Below are 20,338 nucleotides of genomic sequence, written 5' to 3' on the forward strand. Positions count from 1 at the left end.
CTCTTCCTGACTTTCTAGGGACCCCTGCCTGAGCTTAGGAGACCCAGCTTTAGCCTTTCACTCAGACCTACATTTTCCTCTGCAATGAGGGCTCTGAGCCACAAGACAGGGCTTTCCATTAAGAGCATTTCCTGGTAGCACAGCACAAACTTAAGCATCCTCTGCCCTGTGCTTTAGTGGGTAATGCAGGGTCTTCCTTCCAGATGAGGTAGGAGCTGAGCCTGGCTTCTGTGCTGTAGAAAGTCCTGGGTAGATCTCTGCGGGTCTGCAGTTCTGAAGAATTCTGTCAGCCAAGAAGCATCAAATGATCCAAAGGTTAAAGGTTTGTTGCTGCCATCCACCAATGAGGACTCAAGGCCACCCCTTTAATATTCTGCCTGAAAACAAGTGCCAGAGGTGATGCAACTCTGCAAACTTTATCCAGATTCACTGCTGGGATCTACGGAAGGGAGCGACCCGTTGATGGAAACCAAACCACAGTGAGCAATCTGTGAGTCTGGGAACTCAGTCTGGGAACATCAAGTTCTCTCAAGACCCTTGTCAAAACAATGATGAAACCCAATGGGGTCTCTGGTGTTTGGGAAGAGGGCCACAGGGCACATATCTCTCTCAACTGGGGGCTGGCTAAGAGAGAAGGAAAAAGAATGAGACAAGCCCTGGCTGGTATGGCTCAGGGGATTGAGTGCCAGCCTGTGAACCAAAAGGTCGTAGGTTCAATTCCCTGTCAGGGCACATGGCCAGGTAGCAGGCCAGGTCCCAAGTTGGGGGCAATGTGCGAGGCAACTGACTGATGTTTCTCTTGCACATTGACGTTTCTCTCCCTCTCTTTCTCCCTCCCTTCCCCTCTCTCTGAAAATAAATAAATAAAAATGCTTTAAGAAAGGATGAGACAAGATAATAGAATTCATGTTTGAACCAAGTCAAACCTGGAGGGGTGGGGCATTGTGCCTACTTATCACATACAGTTCTTTCATTAATAAACTCATCAAGCCCCTGCCTTCCTGGAATTGACATTCCTGTGGGGGTACAAAAACAATGAAAAAGAAATATGTTAGGAGGCATCAATGTCAAAAGAAAAATAAAGCAGGGTGTGAATTAGAAGGGGTGGTACTTTGTGTATGGTCATCAGAACAGCCCCCAGAGAGTGACATGTAATGGGAGATGGGAATGAAAAGACAGAGTGAGTCCTGTGGATGCTGGGGGGTTCCAGGCAGAGGGAACAGCAAGGTAAAGGGGCTTGAGGTGGGACTACACTTGGCACGTTCCGGTCATAGCCAGGCAAGGAGGCTGCAGTGAGCAAGGCAGAGGTTGCAGGAGATGCAATAAGAAAGTGCTCTGGTCTTGCTATCAAGAGGGCCAAACAGGGCTACCACTTTAACACAGGACAATTTGTTTCACAGCCCCAGACTGGGCCTCCAGTCCCAACCTGCCATCAATGAGTGCCTTTGGACGTGAGGGGTGTGAGCGTGCGTCTGCATCAGCACTGACCCCGACTTAAAACCAAACAAACCCCACAAAGCTACGTGCTGCTGGCAGTGGGACAGATTAGGGTCACTAATCTCTGCAGCAGTTGGGCACAGACCAGAGGGACAAACAGAGATGTAGATAAAACTTAAGGGGCTGTCCTTCTGGTTGAGTCTGTACAGACTGGGGCTCAGGTGGGGAGGGCCCTGCAGCTGCCCCCAGGAAGTGAGCCCACCCCTCAGGGATTTTACATATACCCTGCCTCATCTCACCCAAGAACCTTCAAATCCAGCCATTCCCTTGGCCCTCATCTGAGTGTCCTGCAGAGGTATGATTTGAGGGAACAATGATTTCAGTGGTTGAGGCTCTAGGACCCTGATAGGTTTTATAAGAGAAATTTAAAAACTATTAACCTATTATTTTAAAATATCTCACTCTTGCCCTGACTGGTGAGGCTTAGCTGCTTGGGCGTCATGCTGCAAAGCGAAATGTCGCTGGTTTGATTCCTGGCCAGGGCACACACCTGGGTTGCAGGTGCCTGGGGTGCAAGTTCAGTTTCTTCTAGTCAGGGCGTGTGCAGGAGGCAGCCTATTGATGTTTCCCTCTCATGTTGATGTTTCTCTGCCTCTCTTTCTCCCTCCCTTCCCCTCTTTCTAAAAAACAAATAAAATCTTTTTAAAAATCTCACTCTTGTTCTAGAAGCTATTTCTAGAATGGCTGACTGCTGCAGTATGAGACCTGTCTTAAGCTAGTGTAACAGGTGAATTTGGCAGTCACAGATGGTCACCATGTGGTTGGACGTCCTCTGGGCCAACTGGATAGAATCCCACCCAGGCTAGGGGCCCCCCTTTCCTTCCTCCCTCTCCCTGCCCCACGTACTGGCCCACCTTCTGTATGCAGAGCGTAGTGAGTGCTTCTGGCTGTTGAAGGCCTGGTCCCCCAAGTTCAGTCTCTAGGAGGGAAGTCTTCTGAAGGGGGGTTAGGGAAAGGCAAGGAGAGCCACAGAGTTCCTGGCTTCTTGCCCTCCCCATGCATCTCCCACTTTTAATCCTTCCTTGGGGCAGGCTGGTTTACAGTTTTCCTTTTGTCTCTTTTTCAATCTGTTGCATACAGATAAACTATGCCCCTTTATTGGATTTGCCAAAAATCTTTCTCCTTTCTCTCACAGCACAAAGAGGATCAAAAGTTTGGGCTTTTACAACTATTATCCCTAAAGTGGACTTCAAGAATCCTATTTGGAAGTCAGAGACTGGGCAGGCTCCTCTGCTGTAACAGTTCTAGTCTTCCATGTGAAATGAGCACCTCTGAGTGAAGGGCAGAGGAAGGGCATGGATGGAGCAACAAGAAAAGCTTCTCAATGCCCCCCTAAGGTGATATATGGCGATCCATTAAACCAAATTTGTTTATTATTGTGATACTAGTGGCCACTTCCTTTTTTAATTTATTGATTTTAGAGAGAAAGGGGAAGTGGGGGAGAGAGCAAGAAAGAAACATTGATATGCTGTTCCACTTATTTTTTCATTCACTGGTTGATTCTTGTATGTGTCCTGACTGGGGATAGAACTCACAACCTTGGTGTATCACAATGACACTCTAACCAATTGAGCCAGTGGCCACCTCTTGAGAGTACCATAAAGATAACAGCTTTTGGGAGGGAGGTGGGGAGGGCTGGTGAGGTGGGCTGGGATGGGAATAAAAGGCAGAAAACTGTACTTGAACAACAATTTTAAAAAAACAACAGCTTTCTCTGATGATCTCTTTTAAGATGAGTCTTCTGGATTGAAGAACAATTTTCTTATAAAGTTGCACATACACTTGTGCTGGCCACTGACGCTCAGTTGATTGGAGCATCATCTCATAAACCAAAAAGTTGCAGGTTCAATTACCAGTCAGACAACACACCTAGGCTGTGAGTTCAGTCCCCTGTCAGGGTATGTAGGAAGGCAACCAACCAATGTTTCTCTCTCGTCTCAGTGTTTCTCTCCCCCTCTCTCTCCTTCCCTCCCTCTCCCTCTAAAAATCAGTAAGTATGTCCATGGGTGCGGATAAAAAAAAGAAACTGCACATATATTTAATATACAACCCAAAGAAAAGACATCTCACTCCTAGGAAAAGAAATAAAAACCTGTATGTGAATGTGTATAGTGGCTTTATTCATAATTGTCAAAAATGGCAAATATCCTTCAATTCGTGGATGTGGTACATTCATATCATGGAAAACAAATTGCGGCACCTTCATATAGTATTTCATATAATGGAATACTATTCCACAATGAAGAGGAATGTACTACCCATATACACATCAGCATTAGGCTAAGTGAAAGAAGCCTGACTCAAAAGACTACCTATGGTATAACTTCATCTACAGGATATTCTGGAAAGGGCAGAACTGCCAGGATAGTACACAGACCAGTGATTTCCCAGGGGGTAGGGGTCAGGGAAGGGATGGCTACCTATGGGCATTTTGGAGGATGAAGGAATTGTTCCATGTCTGGTTATATGATTGAATGCATTTGAAAAAACTGCACTACTATACACCAAAAAAAAAAGTGCATTTTACTGTTTGTAACTTGTACCTTGATTTTTTAAAAGGAAGAATAACAGGTTACCTGAAAAAAAAAATCAAACCGAATCGAAAATACCTGCGCTGAGAAAGGTGCCACTGAATTGCAATCCCGTCATCTCATCCCCCAGGCTGCCACATTGCATTTAGCACTAATCATGTTTTTAAATTATGATTTTATTTAAAAATTGTGGCCTTTAACTTCTAAAATATGTGAATGTAAAAGACACAGGGGTGCACCGCAATTGGGTTGCGAACCTCCCCTAGCCTCCTCCCTGCTCTTTCCACCCACATCAGGATTTTGCACCTCCCAGGCTCTCACAGTACATCAAGTCTAAGACGCCATCGATCAAGACCTGTATCTTCTTTTTAGACATGAAAGAAAAAATGCCAGCAATTATCATTGTAAAATGCTATCAGTTTTAAGATGCATCACAATTTCTAGGATATCGACCCATACAAAAATGTGTGTCTGATAATCTATAAAGTATGGAATGCATTTTTACATGTTCTACTTTATTCTCCGCTTGCCTCATTAGAACACAGATTCCACAAGGGCGGCATTTTTGCCTGTTTTGTTCCCTGACGCATCTCTGGTGCCGAGCATATAGTAGATGCTCAGAAACCACTTGCTAAGTGAATAATAATATAACACTAGCTAGTATTTGTTGTGCATTTGTGTCAGGTATCGTCCAAAGTTCTTTACTTGTATTAACTCTTCCAGTGTTGACTTTGTTATCTGAATGGGAATTTACTAAAATTAGCAATAACCCAGAAAGTAATACTTTTCAGTACCTAGCCTAACCATAGCATAAAATTAAGCAAAGAAAAGAAGAAAAAAGGAGTATTTTGACTTTTTGTGGCCATCATAGAAGTGCCAGTGTTCAAAACAAAGTCCAGTCCCTTTGTGACTTCTGACCAGAGCAAGAACTGCAAGAGGCATTTTAACGCACCTTCCCACATTCTCAGGAAGATTATGTCTTCTCCTCTTTCCAAAGAACTGAGACAGCGTACAATGTTCAATTCATGACCATCCAAAAGGATGATGAAGTTCAGGTTGTGCCAGGACATTACCAAGGGCAGCAAACTGGCGAAGTGGCCCAGGTTCACAGGGAGAGACTGTCCTCTACACGGAACGGGTGCCGCGGGAGCAAGCTAACGGTTCAACTGTTCACGTGGGCATTCACCCCAGCAAGGTGGATATTACCAGATTAAAGCTGGACAAAGACCACAGAAAGATCCACGGATATAAAGCTAAACCTCACCAAGCAGGGGAGGAAATGGGCAAATACAAGGAAGAAATGACTGAGGAGATGCAGGAATAAAAAGGCAGCAGCATTTGGGGCTACAGCATGGCTCACTGAGAAGAAAGCCTAGATGAAAGGCTAGTTGGGAATACTGGCCCTCAAACCTATCTTACTGGCTTCCTCCTAATAGGAATATAGCATATTAAACTTTTTTTTGCAAAAATAAAGGAGTATCTAAGTATCATCTTAACAATGTACTGATAATTAATAATTTTATTCGTCAACAAATATCAATCAAGCACGTCTTTACCTTTGGCAAATTCTAAACACTTGACAAATATTAACACATCTAATTCTCACAAGACCAACACAAGGCAGGTACTATTATAAACCCTGTTTTACAAATGAGGAAGCTTAGGCACAGAAAGGCTAAGGAACTTGCCCACGATCACACAGCTACTAAATGGCAGAGTCAAAACTTAAGCCAAAGAAGCGTGCTCTAGCATCTGCATTCTTCCCCATGAGGCTACACTACTTCATAGTCTCTAAATCATCCAATCCAGTGTTGATGATACTTAAGTGGTAGTAAAAAAATCGATAAAAATCTTTAACTTTTGTGACCAAAGTGACTCTTCCTACCCCATGGTTAATTAGGCCATTTTGTTTTTTGGCAAATATCATCAAGTGGCAGGAAGAAGGCAGAGCCAATCTGCTCTGGTTGGCTTTTGTTCTGTTGACATTGACTGAGTGTCCTTGATATGCCAAGCACTGTGGTAGATGCCTGGGACAGACAGATAAGAGGCAGGCTGGTAAACCAATGTTTACCACTATGAAGATCTGTAGCAGGTGCAGGATAAGCCCAGAGGAAGAGAGGGAATTTTATCAACCCTTGAACTTAAACTTGGAAGGAGTCAATTTGTCAAGGGAAAGAGCACAGGAAGGCTGGAGTTATCTGCCCTGCAAACCTGCTGCCCTTCAGACCCGAAGACGAGTAGAGTCACTGCCCTCTGTTGACAAAATGGTTTTCAGTCTCCTGGAACAAGAGAGCAACGCTAGTTCCCTATCTCTGCAGGAACAAATATTGAGAAATTCAGGTGCGGTGCCTTCAGTATTGCACCTTATTGCATATGCCACAGAATGGATCTAATTTTCAACCCCTACCCCATAAAATAAGACTCAGGGGGGCTAAGGCAGGGCCAACTCCAAATAAATGAGCGTGGAGACTAACCAAGGCCCACCCTGGGACACAGAGAGTAAAGAACCCAAAAAGAGTGACTGGAGATTGATCCTGCCCAGGGTCCGGTAAACAGGGCACCAGGCACGCGGAGGGGGTGACGGAATCTTGCCTGACGTCACACCAGTAATCAGTAACCACAAGGCATGTGAGTACCAGCTCTTCTGGGAACCTGTATCTTTTCTTAAAAAAAAACACAAAAGTTATAAATATACACACTTGTATCAGTGTTTTCTCAACAGACTTCATATATATGATGAATTTATCAATGTGACCAATATATTTTTGCTTATAAACATGACTCATTTTTATGGCTCTACTAATTTTTCAACTACCACTAAGGTCTTACTGACATGTCATTGAGCCCTAACGTGAAAATTATTAACTGTAACGTTTTTGTGCCTTGTAAATATTTGATGGTTTGTATTTCCTGGTTTGTGTTTTGCCAAAGTGTGGACTCTAAGAAAGTGTATGTACCTCTGTCTCTTTTCATATTTGTGCATTTCTGAGGGCAGGGGCCGTATTTGTTTAAGTGATGTCACACAGTGTTAGTTCCAAGCACAAGGGCATACATACAGAAGCAATCCAGTGTAATGTAGGGGTGGGTGTTTATTTCCAACAGGAGGTTAAAATGTGGGCAGGTTTACATATCTCCATTTTTAAAAACTCATGAAACAAAGGTGGTTTACAAGTGCCAAATAAATCAGACCAAAAATACACCCTAACTAATCAAAATGATACACAGGGTCCAGCAGAAGTGATGCCTGCTTGAGTGTGGTTGGTAGAGTAATGATATGGGTGTCATACTTTATAGTTTTAATGTGAATATTTCACCTGAAATGTCATATGGTGTGCTTGAGTGTGATATTGTTATGTGACAGAATCACATGCTTATGATTTTGTAATAAAGGATTTTGTAATAAAAAAGGAGTGTTATTTGTGCTGGACCCTGTATTTTTTACTTTTTAGCAGCCAGTGAGAATTCTCAGCTGCATCTGGTGTAGGCAGGGTTGGAAGAAAATCCCAGCACAGCAGTAGAGCCCCTCTTCCAATTGGCCTTCTGCATGCATCTTCCAGTCATGTCTATCACAATTTTCTCTTCTCTTGAAAAAAAATAGCTATTTTAATGCTTGTATTTTCCCTCTTATGCAAAATATGGGATGGTCCAAGTGGAAAGTAATGCAAGAGAAAATAAAAATGAGAGCTAACACTTACATCGAACTTATTATGTGTTAGTCCCAATTCTAGGTGTTATCTTAAGTTATTTATTTCTTTCAACCACACTGTGAGGGCAGTTCTATTATACTCACTTTCATTGGAGGAAAACTTTTCATTTCTTTACAGGAAACTTAGGTCCAGCAAGCTTAAATATCTTGCACAAGTTGACAAATCTATTGGGTAGTGGATCTGGGATTCAAACCCAGAGAGTCTGGCTCCCAGATCTCCCTGAACCACTGATACACAACCAGACAGAACCCTCGCAAGGATGTGCCAGTCCCCTTTATCATTGTCATGAGTGGTTTTGACCTGGGTACTTAGTAAATGGTACAGTAACCCTCAAATGTAAAAACCACAGCAAAGCTACAGACGGAAAAAAGAACAGCAACAAAAATTCCAGAACATTTAAAACTTACTTTAAGTTATTGGATGTGTTGCTATATATGTGATATACAATTTGCTAAGAATGGAAGATCCTGAAGCATGGGGCCTCAGATGATACTCAAGCTATAACACTTGCTTGAGTTTATTTATCCACTCACCTACCGCAGGACATCTTAACTGCTTCCGAGTTTTGGCGATGATGAATAAATATCCATGTGCAGGTCTTGCTGTTGACATACGTTTTTAAATCCTTTGGGTAAATACCACAGAGCACTATTGCTGGATCATATGGTAAGAGTATGGTTAGTTTAATAATTAACTGCCAAACTGTCTTCCAAAGTATTTGTACCATTTTTCATTCCCACCAGCAATGAATGAGATTCCCGTTGCTCCACATCCTCACCAGCATTATCATTGTTCTGGATTTGGGCCATTCTAACAGGTAGCAGGTGGCACTTCATTCTTGTTTTAATTTGAATTTTCCTGATGACATATGATATGGAGCATCTTTGCATGTGCTTGTCTGCCATTGATATATCTTCTTTGGTGACATAAGTGTTAAGGTTTTTGGTCCACTTTTAAATCGGGTTGTTTGTCTTCTTATTGTTGAGTTTTGAGAGTTCTTTACACAGTTTGAATAACAGTCCTTTATCATATGTTTTTGTGTAAATATTTTCTCTGTCTGTGGCTTGTCTTCTCATTTTCTTGGTAGTGTTAATTCTAATGAAGTTCATCTACCAATCATTTCTTTCATGGATCATGCCTTTGGTGTTATATTTAAAAAGCCATCACTATAAGTCATGTAGGTCATCTAGGTTTTCTCCTATATTATGTACAGGGAGTTTTATAGTTTTGCACTTTACATTTAGGTCTGTTATCCATTTTGAGTTAATTTTTGTAAAGTGCGTAAGGGCTGTGTCTAGATTCATTTGTGTGTGTGTGTGTATGCCCAATTTTTCCAGCATCATTGTTGAAAAACTATCTTTATATTGCCTTTGCTCCTTTGTCGAAGATTAGTTAGCTCTATTTATATGGGTCTGTTTCTGAGCTCTCTACTCTGTTCCATTGATCTATTTGCCTGTTCTTCCACCAATACCACACAGTATTGATTAATGAAGCTCTACAGGAAGTCTTAAAGTCAGATAGTCTAGATCTTTTGCCTCTCCATATAAACTTTAGAATCAGTTTGTCAATATCCACAAAATAACCTACTAGGAATTTGTTTGAGATTGCATTGAATCTGCAGATCAACTTGGGGAGAACTGAGAATGACAGTATTAACCCTTCCTGTCCATGAACATGGGGTATATCTTTCCATTTATGTGGTTTTCCTCATATAGATCATGTACATATTTTGTTAGATTTATACCTATTTCATTTTTTGCAGTATTAATGTAAATGGCATTGTTTTTTTATTTCAAATCCTCCTTGTTCACTGCTGCTATAGAGCAAAGCAACTGATTTTTGTACATTAACCTTGTATCCTGTAGCCTTGCCACAATTACTCATTATTTCCAGGAGTTTTTTGCTTTGATTCTTTTGGATTTTCTACATAAATTACCATGTCATCTGAGAACAAAGACATTTTTATTTCTTCCTTCTCAATCTGCATATCTTTTATTTCTTTTCCTTCTCTTACTGCATTAGCTAGAACTTTCAGTGAGACGCTGGAAAGCACTAGTGAGAGGGGACATCCCTGCACTGCTCCTGACTTCAGTGGGAAAGCTGCGAGCTCCTCACCATCATGCATGAAAGTAGTTGTAGGGATTTTTTTGTAGATGATTTTTATCAAGCTGAGGAAGTTCATCTCTGTTCCTAGCTTACTGAGAGTCTTTATTCTGAATGTGTGCTGCACTTTCTCAAATGTTTTTCCTTCATCTAAATATGGTCAAGTGTTTTTTTTTCCTCTTTAACTTGCTGATGTGATGAATTACATTAATTGATTTTTAAATGTTGAACCAGCCTTGCATACCTGGTATAAATCCCATTTGATCACTGTGTATAATTCATTTTATATATTGTTGCATTTGATTTGCTGATGTTTTGATGAGGATTTTTGCATCTATATTCATGAGATATATTGGTCTACAGTTTTGTTTTCTTATCATATTGTTGTCTGGTTTTCTCATTAGAGTAATGCTGTCCTCACAAAACGAATGAAGAAATAGTCTCTGTGCTTCTATCTTCTGAAAGAGATTGGAGAGAACTGGTATAATTTTCTTCCTTAAATGTTTGGTAGAATTATTTTTTTTAGATATTATTTATTTATTTTTAGAGAGGGGAAGGGAGGGAGAAAGAGAGGGAGAGAAACATCAGTGTGTGGTTGCCTCTCACGTGCTCCCTACTGGGGTCCTGACCCACAACCCAGGCATGTGCCCTGACTGGGAATCAAACCGGTGACCCTTTGGTTCATAGGCCAGCATTAAATTCACTGATCCACACCAGCCAGGGCAAATATTTGGCAGAATTCACAACTGAACTCATCTGGGTTTGGTGCTTTCTTTTTTGAAAGATTATTAAATGTTGAGTTGATTTCTCTAGTAGATGTACACCTATTCAGATAGTATATCTCTTCTTATGTGAATTTTGGCAGATTGTATCTTTTAAAGAATTGGTTTATTCTTCAACTAGGTTGTTGATAGTATTACTTTATCACCCTTTTAATGTCCATGGAATCTGCAGTGATACCACTCTTTAATTCCTCATATTAGTAATATGTGTCCTCTTCTTTTTTTTCTTAGTTACCCTGGCTAGAATTAGATTAGTTTGACGTATCTTTTCCAAGAACCAGCTTTGGGTTTTATTGATACTCCCTACTGATTTCCTGTTTTAACTGTCATTGATTTCTGCTCTAATTTTTGTCTTTCTTTTCTTCTAGTTACTTTAGATTTAATTTGCTCTTCATTTTTTAGTTTCCTAAGGTAAAAGCTTAAGTAATTGATTTTAGATCTTTCTCCTTTGCTAATATATACATTCACTGCTGTAAATTCCATCTACAAATTTTGATTAAGTTGTATACTTACTTTAATTTAGTTCAAAATATTGCTTAATTACTCTTGAGATTTCTCCTCTAACTCATGTGTTATGTTTTGTTTAATTTCCAAATATTTTCAGATTTTTCAGCTGTCTTTCTGTTATTAATATCTAGTTTAATTCCATTGTCATCTGAGAGCAGATATTGTGTAATTTTAATTCTTTGGACTTGTTAAGGTGTTTTTTTTTTTTATGTAACCAAAATGTGGTCTATCTTGGTGAATGTTCCATGTGAGTTTGAGTGGAGTATGTACTTTGCTGTTTATTGGATAAAGTAGCTTATAAATGTTCATTATATTCCTAATCTCTTTCTTTGTATGTAAGCATAAATACAACCTTTGTGTGCAATATAATTTGTGTAAGATCCCTTGAATATTCAGATCATTTGCATAGATATAATTTGATAATATGCTCTATTACCATTTTTATCAGACATTTTCATATTTCACCTTAAACTGCATATTCATGATGTTAATAATCCACAATGTTAACAGATGCTTGGAAATGAGGAAGGATGAAGCTAGGATGACCAGAGAAGCTCTAAACTCCAAGGATATCATTAATTTCCCAAGATTCTATGACTTAGGGTCACACAAAGGACACTGTGCTAGGTTCCTAGGGCTATAGCTCAAAGTACTAAACACCGGGTGACTTAAACAATAGAAACTGATCATCTCACAGTTCTGGAGGCTAGAAATCTGAGCTCATGGTGTCCACAAGGCTGTTCTTTCTGGAGGCCAAGAGGGAGAATCTGTTCCATGCCACTCCCCTAGCTTCTGGTGGTTTGCTGGCAACCTCTGGCATTCCTTGGCTTGTAGATACATCATCTTGACCTCTGTCTTCATCTTCACACGTCACTCTCCCTGTGCACATGCCAGTGTCCAAATTTCACTTTTTAATAAGGACACAAGTCATACTGGATTAAAGACACACTCTACCTCAGTGACTTAATACATTTGCAATGACCCTATTTCCAAATAAAGTCACATTCTGTGGTACTGGGAGGGTAGAACTTCAACATGTGAACTTTGATGGGACATAACTCAACACCCTCCCTGCCCCTAACAAGGAGCAAAGAACAGTATTGGTATGACAAAATAAAAAGATATAACAGAATTTGGGTTTCAGACTTGTTCTATTGACCTTGAGCAAACTGGGCCTGTTTCCTCATTTGCAAAACAAAAAAGTTCCTACAGATATCAAAGTTTTTCTCCTACTCCTGTTATTCTCAAAATTGCACTGCTAGGAGAAGACTTAGAGCAAAGCCTTTAAGTTAGAGTTTGGGTTTTAAACAAGACATCAACTCACAAGAGGGGCCTTCTGAGAGAACTGTAGTGTGAAGAGGGTCCCCACTGAAGGCAAGGGTCCCTGGGGCTGGCTAGTCAGAAGGGCTGCCCTTACGCGTGCAAAGCACAGGCCCATCGCCTGTGGGCCAGCATCATTCCTAACCTCTCTGGAGTTGCAACACAACATGTTATGATTGCTTGATTTCCTGACACTGCCCATTGCCCTCCACCTCCCTGCAGCTTCCCTCTCCCCGACGCCAGCACAGAGGAACTGCCAAACACGGACTCACTTTTAAAAATTAATTAGACCTTGCAAATTTCAACATACCCCAAGATAATCCCATCCCCTGTGTTCAGGTGTAAATGGAAGAAGATGGCCACAGGGCACAGGGATGGCTGGAAGAGAGGACACTTGGGACCACCCAAAGAACCAGGTTTAGGAAACTAAAAATCATTATTTTTTAATACCACCTGATACCATTTTAAAGCACTTTCACAATATCAAGTATGTAGGATTGGATGTCAAAGTTACTAGAAAAAATAAAACATTAACAGTATTTGGAATAAGGGGTGGAATATTTAGGAGTGGTTTCAATTTCTTCTCTATAGTTTTCTCTATTTTCAAATAGTTCTACTCTAAGTAAGTACCATTAATAATCCAAAATAATATAATAATAACTGTAAAAGATGAGAAAGTTTATTTCTCTATTCAGCATGTTTACTGAGCAATTACTACATGGCAGGCACTGTCTTAACAGTAAAACAACAGATCCTGTAGAGCTTTCATTGTGGGAAAGGGTGATGTTATTAGGTGCAGGTCATTTGTCCCTGTATGTAAAGGCTTACTTGGAGCAGATTTGGGGGATAGGCGATACGCAGGGAGAGACTGCAGCCTGTTGGGGGGAACATGTGCCCCAGAGAGGGGAAACAGTGCTGAAGGGGGAGGTGAGCAGCACACTTCATCTGTGTTTAGATTTTGCAGGAGGCTCTCTCTTGCAGTCAGAGCTCCACCCTCTCTGGTCCAAGGCTACCTCCTGTGCTCGACCACCCTCCCTGGGACGTTGTGAAACCCAAGATGGGAATCACCCACACCTGGGTACTGGTCAACACGGGACTGAGAACAGGGCAGGGCGTACTGCTGACGTCAGTGTGAGGCAAGCCACCTGGGCCCTTGCCCAGCCACTGATGCAAGTGCTGTTCCAAGGGGGTCAGTGGGCTCTCTGAGTCACCTTCTGAGGCAGTGTGCTAGATGTTCACTGAGGTGAAAAGGGTGGAGGAATCTGTTCTTACTACTACATGTGTCATCACTGACATCCTGAGGTTCAGAAAACCACTAGTGTTCACGAGCACCTCATGACTTCCTTGCTGAGCTCTAGGGAATGCACAAAGCCCTGGAGAGGCCTGGAATAGAGACAAGTCATCGCAGAGGGGACTTGACTTGCCACGGCCGTGTTTCAGACGTGGCCCACCTGCATGGCCCTTCAGGAAAACAAACTGGCAAGACACATTTAGACACAAAAAGTCCATATTCTTGGGCCCCAGGAATTCCACTCCTGAGAATTTATCCTAAAGGAGTAATTTATTTCTGGGTTACCTGTCATATTGAAGAACTGGAAACGTTCTAAATTCCTGTAATATTGATAAAGTGCAATAATATCAATTCACAGAGTAAGTACACATTATAATAGTTATTATAATTATAAAGGTAGATACGCCACCATAGGAAAGTGTTTGTATCAGTGCCCTAGGGCTGCTGTAACAGCGCACCACAAACGGGGTGGCTTGAACAACAGGAACTTGTTGTCTCACAGTTCTGGGGGCCAGAAGTCCAAGGGTAAGGTGTTGGCAGGCCTGTGAGGGAAGTGTCCAGCCCTCTCTCGCTGGCCACCTCCTCCCTGTGTCCCCTCCTCACGTTGTCTCCCTCCATACGTGTCTGTCCCCGTGTCTGAATCTCCCCTTTTCATAAGGACACCAGTGATATCAGATCAGGGCCCATTCTAATAACCTCATTTTAATCGCATTACTTCTATAAAGACCCTATCACCAACGAAAGTCACATTCTGAGGCACCAGGGATTAAGACTTCAATACCTCTCTTTTTTTTTTTCTTTGAGAGGAAAACACAATCCAACCCATTATGATGTTTTATGACATAGTGCTAAGGGAAATAATAATAACAGCAAACTCTCATTTGGCACCTTGTATGTATCAGGTAGCATTAAATATGTTAATTCCATACAGTCCTCACAACACCCCTATGGGGTATTGGTATCCTCATTTTGCAGATAAGAAAACTGAAGCATATCAAGGTTATGTTATTTTCTTAGTCACATAGCTAATAAGTGGTAGAACCTGGCTTTGAACCCAAGAAAGCTAGTGCTAGTGACCATACACCTCACAATATCATATTGCAAAATTTTACTTGTATGACATATAAAGTATTAAAATATATAGAAATAAAAATGATAAAAAAAATAAAAAGTACCTTTCAAGTAAAAAAAAATACTTTTCAGACAAAGCCTTAATAGAATACGCAAAACTGAAAGTAGTCCACAGTCAGGAGAGGGGTTATTTTTTATGTTACATTTATACATATATATATATATATATATATATATATATATATATATATATATATATATGCTTTTATAGGCTTTTCCTAAAAACAGAGACTGCTGTGAAAGTCTCCACAATCTAGAAAAATTCTTAAGGATACCATACAGCAAAAGGTGAGTGATAATAACCATTTGGGATAGCCAGTCTCCTACTCTGGGGTCACAGACCCTTGCCATCTGGTATTCAAGCCCCTGTGTGGTCCCCCCACTTAGTAAGGGCTGACTTGCACAACCAATAGAATACTACAGCGATACCATGTGACTTCCAAGGCAAAGGTCAGAAAAATGCATTGTAATGTCCATCTGGGCCTCTTGGGCCTCCTGCTCTGGGAAGGCCAGCTGCCATGTTGTGAATCCGCCCAAGCAGCCCTGTGGAGAGGAATCGGGCCTCCTGACAACAGCAGCACTGACTTGCCCACTACGTGTGTGAAGGACCTTTGGAGCAGAGAGACCCTCCAGCCCCATAAAAGCCCAGCTGACTGCAGTCCCAGCCAATCTGCAACCTAGTAGGAGACTCCCTAACTACCCAGCCCGGCCACTCCTGAATTCCGACCCAGAGTGTCATAAACAGAGTAATGGCCATCCCCCCCAAAGATATCCATATCCTACTCCCTGGAACCTGTGAATATGTCACCTTATATGGCAAAGGGTGGCTTTGCAGATATAAGTAAGGATCTTAAGGAAATTATTCTGGATTATCTGGGTGGGCCCAGTCCCTTGGGCCTGAATTCTGACATGCCTATACTCTAAAGCTTTTGCAACCTTTGGAAATTGTGCATAATATAGAGAGAATTTTTTAAAGATTTTGTTTATTTATTTTTAGAAGGAGGAGAAGGGAGGGAGAAAGAAAGGGAGCAAAACATCAATATGAGAGAGAAACTTCATCGACTGCCTTCTGTAGATGCCCTAACTGGGGACCAAACCTCCAACCCAGGCACACACCCTGACTGGGAATCGAACCCACAACCTTTCGGTTTGCGGGATGATGCTCAACCAACTGAGGCACACTGGCCAGGGCTAGGAGAGATAACTCCTAACTATGCAAATGCATAGCTTACACTGTGAGGAGTTCTCCAGACTCAGAGGACTGGGTCTTCCCTTGACAACTTTTCTTTCCTCTAGTGAAATGGGTGCTGTGGATAAGGTATAGAAACTGTTTGTTGTGGTTTTGTTTTGCTTTTGTGGAATGTAATGAAAAATTACTTGACACTTGGAAGTAAGGCAAAAGGTAACTGCATGCCTTCAAGGTTATATGGAGCACTGTACAACAGGCCTGCCCCAGATACCACTGATTCCCCAGGGACGGTGTGCCTTTGTTCGACTTACTACTTGCTCTTAATTGAGGCAGGCGCTGTAAAGTTGGATGCTCTTTTAGATCGGTCAACTGCAAATTTTTTTTCAAAGTAAAGACAAAAACGATTTTTTGTCGGGTAGAGTAACTTCAGAGTTATAGTTTGCCTTGTAGGTTTGGTGACCAAAACTGTTCCTGTTTGTGCAGGACTGAGAGGTTACCTGGGACACAGGACTTTTAGGGCTAAAACCAGGACCGTCTTGGGCCAACTGCAAGAATTAGCCAGTTTGGGAACTGACTTGGTCATCTTATTTCAACATTCTGTCTTTCACTGGCCAGGAATACTTTTGGTCTCTCTCATATGCCACTGAACCAGTTTTCTTCTTTTTTTTCTTTCTTCCTTTCCTCCTACCTTTCCTCCTCCTCCTTCCCCTCCTCCTCCCCCTCCTCTTTCTTCCTCTCCCCTCCCATCCCACTCCTCCTCCTCTTCTTTTTGATATACAAAAGTTTATTTATTTATTATTTATTTTTAATTGAATGTATTGGGGTGACTTTGGTTTATAAAATTATATAGGTTTCAGGCATACAGTTCTATAATACATCATCTGTATATTGTACTGTGTGTTCAGAATGGCCATCATCAATAAATCAACAAACAGCAAGCACTGGCGAAGATGTGGGGAAGGGGGAACCCTCGAGCACTGTTGGTGGGAATGCAGATTGGTGCAACTGCTGTGGAAAGCAGTATGGAATTACCTCCAAAAAATAAAAAAATAAAACTGCCTATGACCCAGTGATTCCACTTCTAGGAATATATTCAAAGAAACCTGAAATACTGATAAGAAAAAATACATGCACCCTTATGTTCATTGCAGAGTTATTTATAATGGCCAAGCTATAGAAGTAGTCCAAGTACCCATTAGTAGGTGAGTGGATAAAACAACTATGGGACATTTACACAATGGACTACTACTCAGCTGTAAAAAAAAAAAAAAAAAAAAAAAGGAGGAAATCTCACCTTTTACAATAGTATGGATGGACCTGGAGAACATTATGCTAAGTGAAATAAGCCAGGCAGAGAAAGACAAGTACCATATGGTTTCACTTACATGGTTTTCTTATACCATGATTCTGTCATAATGAGCTAAATACATCTTTGGCACTAACTTATTCTATGTTTGTGGGAGCTGTGCTTTTTAACTGTTTTAAATGAGTGCTTTGACCAAAGAAGTGGTTTCTCTGTTGATGAGGGTGGTAGGGAGATGCTTCTGGAAGAGAAAGCTCTGGGCATCCATACTGGAGAAGCTGTTTTTATTTTTCATCCCCTTATCGATCCCTTTTCTCTTGAGCCTACAAAAATGATTCAGTTTCTTTTTTCTAGAAAAATGGCCTCCCTTCTTCCTAGCAATGGCTCAATCTCCTACTCTTCTCATCCAAGAGTGAAGTCTGATTTCTTCCTAGAGAGTCTTCTGTGACATAGCCAAGGTCACTAACACTATTCAAATACAACTCACACCCTCTTGAATTTACTTACTTAACTTTGTAATAAAGAAATTTTTATAGCCATAAAAACATGACCTTTCTTGAGTACCTGCCATTCTTTAAGTATTTGTCTTTCATAGAGTACTTGATATTCAATAATCACGCTCTTGGCTTCTTGGCACTACTTACTGACCACTTGCTCCTTCCTGTTTATGGAACTATATTTCCTAATAGTTCCTTTTCCTCTCAAATCCTTTTCCTCTTCGTTCCCAATGCCAAGGCCTTGGCTTGGGCCAGCTCTCCTACCAAATGTCCCCAAGTGTTATTTCTATAATGAATTTGACTGATTAAAAGTCTCTCTGGTGTCACTGCATGGCCTATAGTCACAAACCTACAGCATACGCCAATACACAAATACTTCTTTATCAATTGTATCTGTGTACCCATTACCAGTAAATTGCTTCCATTATAAATCAGATACAGAAGAAGAAATTCACAGAGAGAACACTCACCAGTTTAACAGTTCTCCACTGCAGTGGAGGTTGTGTGCACTTACTTGGAGACCACAGACCTGCAGTAGTAAGTTCAAGTTTATATGGCTGACTTTCAAGGCTTCTTAAGATCTGGCCCCTGCCTACCTCTTCTGTCTCTTTTCCTTTTTCTTCCTCCCTTGCTCCTAATGCTCTGGACCAAATGGAAGGATTTGAATTTGAAGTTCCCAAACCTGCCTGCTTTCTATTTGCTTCCCTCTTTGTTTGGAGTGCTGCCCCCTCCAAACTTGGCTCCAAGCTCCTCTGACTTGTGCTCCTTCCTCTGGAAAGCTGTGTTTTGATTACTTCTACCTCCGTACCCCATCTACACTCCAATGCACATCATTTTCTTAGCAATGATTCGCATCTACCTCTCTGCTCCTCTCAGTAGACTGTGAACTCTCTAAGGGGCTGCCTTGTTCACTTAGGCATCCACCGTGTCTAATAAACAATAACAATGACAATACCAGCCAATACTTTTATAATACTAATATATGCCCGCCACTGCTTCAAGTGTTTACACATGTTTACTTTGTTTAATTCTATGAGATGGGTACAATTATCTCTATTTTGCATACGAGGACCCTTGGGCACAAAGAGGTTGAATAATTTCCCAAGGTCATTTATGTAGTATACGAAGTTCAGGAAATATTGAACTGAACTGGGTGCTCTCTTACCACACCTGTGATGAGGGAAGCATAGTCAGCCATCTAGGCTTAGTGGGCAAGGAAATGCTCAGGCTCAGGAAGAGGCTTTGAGTAGCCCCAGTCTAAGCCTACACTGCCCCCTACTGGCCAGCTCTGCCAGTGCTGCAAGCTTAACTGAGTCAGAAGTTTCCTCCAGCACCTGAGTTTGAGTCTGGGGTCTGACAACCAGCACAAGAGAGTCGGAAGATACCACAGAGAATATATCGGGATTGCTCCTTGATCTACACACCTGAAGGACCATCTCCCCATTAGGGGTGGCTCAGTGAAACCCCTCAGAGTTAGGGCCCCAAATGGCAGAAAATGTACCCAAAGCAACAGAAATGTTTCCTTTCTAAGAAAAAAAAAATTAGATAAGTGTTTGGATTATTCTTGCATTAGGCTCTTCTTTAGGAGAGGACATTGAATGATATTGGCAGATGGTTCTCAAATGGGGTGCCTCACGGGACTCCTGAAAACCACAGTGCCCAGCCTCCGTTCCAAGCCTGCTACGTCCGAACCACAAGTGCGGACTGTTTCTCCTCAGGGTTAGCCTCAGGCTACATTTCCCCAAGCCCCAGGATCTCTAAGACCATCTACTACCCCACTTTTCTGGCTTAAGCAAAGGCAATGTCTTTGCATGTGTGCTTTAGTAGAAAACTGCTATTTTACAACTCAATGGATTATAGGTAATTAAGGGTAATGCAAAAAGATTCTTGTTTGCGGACATGCAGATTTGATCCTCTCTGGTAGAGGTTCAACTGAGTTTGCCTTCCCTCTTTGGAAGAAATCAGTCTTGCCCTCTTTGTACACTCATCCCATTATTTCTGACTTATAATGAGCCTGTTCCTCAGATTCTCTCCTGAACCTGTTGTAGCATCTGCCTGATTCGCTCAGGGTTTTTAAGTTTAAAAAAAAATCTTTAGCATGTGTTCATTTTACACCTGAATGAGAGCCGGCATTTTACCTTTTTTGGAAAATGATCCTGAACACACCGTGGCAAGTGTTTTCCTTTTCTCCATCCTTGGGTCAGCTGCTGCTCGTGCCCTGCGCTCTGGCTGAACACTCAGGGGGTTTCCTCAGAAAAGGGCTCCTGCCCCCATGGCCTGTCACCAGACACGTGATGTCTGTCCAAGGGTTCCTGGGAGAACAGTGGAATGACCAAAAAAGGTTACATTTTTAACTCAGGTAAAAGAGAGGGCATTGGTTCCTAACCTTCTCTTCCACAGAAACTAAAATAAAAGAACATAAACTAAACTAAAATTAAATAAACCCATCAGATTTTCATCGGGGTCTAACTCACAACTGC

General features: G+C 41.5%; 1 pseudogene; it reads left to right on the forward strand.

Moving 5' to 3' along the window:
- Positions 1-3,493: 3,493 nt before the first annotated feature.
- LOC123806118 lies at positions 3,494-5,352 on the forward strand (annotated as a pseudogene).
- Positions 5,353-20,338: the final 14,986 nt, after the last annotated feature.

Source organism: Phyllostomus hastatus, unplaced genomic scaffold, assembly GCF_019186645.2.
Source record: "Phyllostomus hastatus isolate PE091 unplaced genomic scaffold, TTU_PhHast_1.1 phas_scaffold_345, whole genome shotgun sequence".
NCBI classification, from domain to species: Eukaryota; Metazoa; Chordata; class Mammalia; order Chiroptera; family Phyllostomidae; genus Phyllostomus; species Phyllostomus hastatus.